This window comes from Zea mays, chromosome 7 (assembly GCF_902167145.1).
Source record: "Zea mays cultivar B73 chromosome 7, Zm-B73-REFERENCE-NAM-5.0, whole genome shotgun sequence".
NCBI lineage: Eukaryota > Viridiplantae > Streptophyta > Magnoliopsida > Poales > Poaceae > Zea > Zea mays.
Genome location: NC_050102.1, coordinates 170,918,957 through 170,924,956, shown reverse-complemented (window position 1 = coordinate 170,924,956; position 6,000 = coordinate 170,918,957). Strand labels below are relative to the sequence as shown.

At 52.1% G+C, this 6,000-nt stretch overlaps 1 protein-coding gene across 1 annotated transcript in view; it reads left to right on the top strand.

The window, feature by feature from the left end:
* The first annotated feature begins 5,024 nt into the window (after positions 1–5,024).
* Positions 5,025–6,000, top strand: part of LOC103633369 (phospholipid-transporting ATPase 2) — a 46,591-nt gene continuing 45,615 nt past the window's right edge. Inside the window, exon 1 of the mRNA XM_008655071.2 lies at positions 5,025–5,374. The gene's annotated coding sequence lies outside the window, so the exon portion shown is untranslated. The remainder of the gene's footprint in view (positions 5,375–6,000) is intronic.

Genomic DNA, 6,000 nt, shown 5'->3' with positions numbered 1-6,000 from the left:
TTGGCTGACGAGAAAAGATTACCTACATATAATCATTCAAATGGGCCGAGAAAAACCATGAAACAGAAACACAGCGTTACCCGTGAAAACAGAGGAATCAACGATTTATGTTCATCCTTTAGAACAAGAACAATAAAAGAAATATGCGTTCAAATTGTAACACCCTAATACTAAGGTACGTTTGACATTTGGAAACATAAGATGGGTACGTTCCAGCTTGAGAGGAGAAAGGGTGGGAAGGTGGTGGTAGACTGGCAGTGCTACTACAAGCCCGTCCAACGATCCTGGGACACGGCATGGCTGGAAACTAGCCTTCGAGAACGACGCCAACCTTGGAGGATTTTGCAGGCATCCAGCGCTGAGGCGACGGGGAAAATATTCCCTTCCGAAGTCGGATACGTCGCCCTCATCAGGACGCGTAGGAAATTATGCCATCTCCTGCTGAGCACTCCAGTCCACGCAGCGGCAGCGCCGCGCCGGTCGACCGATAACTGACTACGCCCAGGCGCGACCGCGCGAGGCGGCAGTCGTCGGCGAAAGGCCGTCTAAAGAACGAGGCGCGGGCGCGGCCGGCGGCAAAAAGCTGGACGCGGCCTGGAGCACAGCGTGCACGCGGTGCTGGCCACCACCACCACCAGGCAGGCCATCATCACCACCACAGCCCAGCAGCACGCGTATTCGGCCGGCACCTCCGCCTTTTGAGATTTTCCGGAGAAAGTTCGTAGATTCGTATAAAATTTGCTAGCGCCAGTGCAAATTGCAGTTTCTTTTAAAAAGAGAGATATCGGCCCGTTTCGCTGCTTTCGGAAGGCCGAAAAGACGCGCTTGTCTGCAGCGCCGTTGGGCACGCAGCACGCTGGCCCTGGTGGTGCGCTCCCGCTGCCAGCCGGCGCTCGCTTACCTGCTTTTGGCCTTGGCCGTCCGTTCATGTCCACCACTGTCTCCTTTGCCTGGTGGCTGCCGCGTGCACAGGGCCGCGCGCTCTACAGCTGCCGCTGTTGCTGCTCGTACTGAGCTGCTGCGGGCGCTCCCTGTCGCTCTCTCCCAGCTCACCGCTCGTTACCTAATTTAGATCGGCTTGTGCAGAAGGCCGGACGGGGCCGTGGAGACGCATGCAGAGCAGAGGGCTCCATATGCGCAGCGCGGTTAGGTAGGTCAGGTCAGGTGTGCACTGACTCTGACTGCTGGGATGTTGAGTGAGTGAGGCTAGCTAAGCTAGCTGCTGTCGATCGACTGAGACCAAGTGCTGTTCACCGCGCTATGCATTCGTGTATGTAGCAGCAGCAGCCTGGCGCGGAAGTGCTGTTGAGCTTGAGCATGATGGTTTCGGTTCATCGGTTCATGGTGGCTTAATTTGAAAGGGAGACAGTGGATTGACGATGGTGCCGTCTCCACTCAAACTGACAGTGAGATAACTAACGAATCAGCCAGCCTAGATCGACGGTCCGTAAATTGCCTTGAATGAAAAGGCTCTGGTACCGCAGATTCGCCGCAGAGAGCCTGAGAGCGAGAGTAATCCGTATCGGTAATCAGATCCAGCTAGGTCGAGCCATCGTGTCTTTATTGCAGAAGATAATAACTAATAATAACGAATCAGTCCCCCACTCTCGCTGTTTCTCACGCACATTCATATGCAGATACCGTACTCGCGTCCTCCAGATACACTGTGCTACGTTTGTGCCAGGTCCTGTTTATCGTCCTCACCTGCCCTGTCAGTCACGAGACTGTGATCACAGATGCAACAAGTCCGTTCGAAACTAAATACTGATCCCAGTTGATTAGAGAGCCTTGATCTAGTGTGTCAGTACTACAGTCCAATGTCAGCAGTTTGTGTCTGCCTGTCAGCAGGCCGACCTAGAGAGCGCGCGGCCGTATCGCTCCTCCCCGTTCGGGCTGGGCAACGACGGATCTGACTGCAAGGAGTTGCAGAGCTGTGTATTAGCAGCGAGGAGCTCTGTGTAATTACAGGTCCGATGCGCACAAGCTGCGGTCACTCATATTTCACGCTGCATGCAGTTGTGTGTACTGTCCAGATTATGGGGTCGGCATGGGGTACGATATAATGCTGTTGTAGACGATGAGGCTGCGGACGCGACAAAGTTCTCATACTCTGTACGTTTCCGTAGGAAGCGTACGTACCCATACATGCATGGACTAGGTACGTACGCTGTGCGAGTGGATTTTGTTTGCCTGATTCGATACGATACGTCTTGCACCCGGCCCGGCCCGGTATGGTATGACTGTTCCTACATTCCTACCGCACATGGCATGGCATGGCATGGCATGTATACACCAGCGTATAGTTGTGTACACTGTAGTGCTAGTATATACATGTATCCTGACACCCAGCAAACAGAATTTCCCGTCCAATCGTCATCTCCCGAGCTTCCGCATCCATTTTGGATTGGCATAAACGTCCCCATAGCAACAAACAAAAAACACGAAGAAAAGCCCTCGCTGGAATAGAGAGACAGACAGAGAGACTCTTGCTCCTTTTTCAAAGAAAAGAAAAGAAAAGCAGAGAGACAGGCTGCCAACTATTCCAGTGCCACGACTGTTCCAGCAACAGCTCTCCTGTCCGAACCAGCTGTGCGTCGCGGACTCGCTGCTGTGCAGCTGCAGCCCCTGCCGCCTCGCCTTCGCCAATCGCCCGTCCTACCGCACCTGATTCTGATCAATGAGCGAGCGAGCGAGCGCAACGGCAAAACCAGCACGCAATGGTTAGACGAATACACTACTAGCCCGCAGGCCGCAGCAGCAGCAGCACGCACGCCGGACGGAGCTTTGCCGTTGCCCATGCACGCAGGCAGCACGCACGCCGGGAGCTTTCCGTATTGAAAAAGCCGCTCCTCCGAGGCGGCGCGCGGCCAAAGTACGGCGACACCATCATCACATTCACCGCGCGCGTCCGCCTGTCCCGGCGCCCGAAGCAACCGCGCACTCATCACGCCTTGTCACCGCCGTGCCGCGGTGCGGGGGTGCGGCCGCAGCCTTTTTCCTTTTGCCCGCTCCCGTTTTGTCCTGTCCTCTCCTCGCCGTCCCCCGATGTTCGCTCGGTTCAACGACACCATGCATTGCACCCCGCTTTCCCTCCCGCCGGCCGGAGACCCGCGGCCGTGCGGGCGAAAGCGACGACGACGGACACGGCCCCGTGCCTCCGGCCGTGGACGACCCGAAACGTGCCGCGCCGGAGACGCGCGGGACCGAGGCTAATTACCGCGTGATCAACGGACGGCCCAGGAGTATGATGACTGGATATACAAAGTTGATGGCCCTGTTAGTGTGGTTAGTACGTACTACGTACCGGAGTGTCCAAGATCTAGAAGATGGGCCATGCAATGTCAAGCTAGCCACGCCCACGCCACACACTGGGCGAGTGAGTGAGATCCAGCTCGACGCTGCGTCCCGATGCCACGACACGCGGACCCTGACCATTCCATGTCCCCCCACCCTGACGCCCATAACGCATGCGAGAGCGCGGCAATTGGACTCTCCCGCGTCTCGTCGTCCTCGTCCCATCGCCGATCGTATACACAATCGTCCATACTCCCACTCCGACCCTATTATTCTTGATGCGTCACTGTTCCAAAGAACCCATTGCCCATCCTCCTTCCGGTTTGCCGGCCGCCTTCCCTTGGTTTGGCTATACCTGCAGCTGGACTGGAGTACCGGGGACCGCCGTATCATAGGTGTAGAGCCGTGTAGGGTATGTGGCAAGAAACTTCTCTCTGCTACAGTGTCGTGATTAGAAAACCTGGCTGGCTCTGAGCACCGGAGCCCTCGTCTTAGATTGCAGGGGACTGTTTCGACGCTCGCTCGCTTTCAGAGATGAGATTGTTTCATGTGAAATCATTGGGTTCGAGCCGAGCGGTCCCCTAAGGTGACATAACGTAGGGTCACTGATCGTGCTGCATTATCGTCTGTCTGATCTGATCCCAGGCGATCAGAAAACCCACGTGCTAGTCGTTTGCAACTGAAATTTCGCTAGCTTCCACTGATGAGCGTGCCACACATGCTGACATGCACCAAGACCCCCCCACCCCCACTCGTTGCATTGTACTAGGCGCGGTAGTAACGCTACGGAGAACCGGTAGTAAAATATTGGATTCTTCAGCTGCTTTTGAGCTATATATCCATCCATTCATTGTAATATATAGTGGCATTCCACCTGCAGGAACGAGCTTGATATACGTGCAATTATGCATGCGCCCCTCGCTGCATTGTAGGCGGACAAGATCCGGGAACAGTGGCATGGAAAAAAAAAAGGAGAGGAGAAGAGCAAAAAGAATACTAGTACGACATATTCTTCCCGTTTGCAGCGTCGCGCCCTCATTCCTGTCTACAGAAGTACAGCTAACAAAACAAAATACAGGTGTTGGTGGCGCTGACGGGAATGCCTCCATATGGCCGGTGACTGCTGCGCCATGCTTCGATGGGTCGCTATTAGCTGTGGTTACGGTCTCTGAATACCTCGCGCTGCGACGAGATTTCAGCGGCGGCGGCGTCTACCAGTCCATGTCCATCCAGCAGGGTTCAGTCTGTGTGAGCAAGGACGCTTCACTTTCAGTGCTCTCTGTCTGTAAGTTGTCACAACCTACTCGGTATGCATTAACTAATAGGAAAAGTAGGACAGTCTTGTAAGAGTACACTCTTATTACAGCGCCCAGTCGGCAACAGCCAACACCTGTACTACGAATGGAAAGAAAATAATCGGCATGTGCAGTGTGCGAGACATATCACATATGGAGCTGTTTGCAGAGTCCTCCCCAGGAACTTCTGTTACTTGGCCAGAAACATTGTCCACTCCAAATGTCCAAACTCAAACTCACGAGGTCCTATTTAGCCCATCTCTACCGTGTAAACGATCGTGCAAAATACTGTTTTATATTATAAATTATACTGTTTGTAGAGTAAAGTTTAAAATAGAGAGTGACATATAGAGTGAAATAAAGAGTCTGCTGGAGATATTAGTTGATATTGTAACGATGGCTATAGAAATAGAAACCATCCTAGCTTATATGCTCGAATTGTCCTAAGAGCGTCTTATAATAAACGGGCTAGTTGGATAGTTCAAAATAGACATAAAAATAAATTTTTTTAGTGTTAAATAAGGAATTATCTAATGCATGCGCCACTGTCCTGACGAACCAGCATATCCATGCGCGTCGGCGTTGCACGCATACAGCCATACAGGGGAAAAAAGAGGAGAGGAGAAATCGGCCCAGTTGCACGCAGCGAAGGTAGCCGAAGAAAAAAAAAATTCTCCCGTTCACCTCGCCTGCGGGACAACTGGGGCAACAGCCGCCGGCCGGTGCCCCCTCCCCCCTACGCCCAGCTGCCCAGATCCGAGCCCTTTGCCCGGCGATTACACCAGGTATACCCGCCCCTTCGCTCCCCTTCACGCTGTGCAAAACCGAGCGCCCGAACCCTAACTTAAGCTATTTTGCTATCTGTATTCGGATCGGATCTAATCACAAGTCTATACATGTATTGTGTCTAGTAAACTTCGTTTTTAATCCTGTGTACCCAGTAAAGTTTACATGGGTTTTAGTTGGGAGTCCTTGACGCATTGGTTATGCGAACCCATAAGATAATTTGAATGCATGTTATGATACATCATGTTCCGTGTGGTTAATCAGTTTCCTGTGAAATTAGAGTTACTTGTTGATAAAATGACTTGTTCGACATTTTTTTTAGTTTTCTATGGCTCTATGCACACACATGTTTTGAATGGCCAGCCACACTGACGTCTCATCATATCCTTACCTAAAGGACGCAAGTATCCATTTCTTCAAGTCCACTGCCCATATGCTTGTTTTGCTGCCTTTTTCCTTCAGACAATTGTTACATGATGCAGAATTTCATAATCTTAAATCTATATTTCGAAAGGCAGTTGGCACATCAGACTTTGTTTATAATCCTCACTACTATCGATTCTTCAAAACTGAAGGAAATACAAATTAATTGTATGGCATTGCGTACTTGAAGTTTCATCAACAG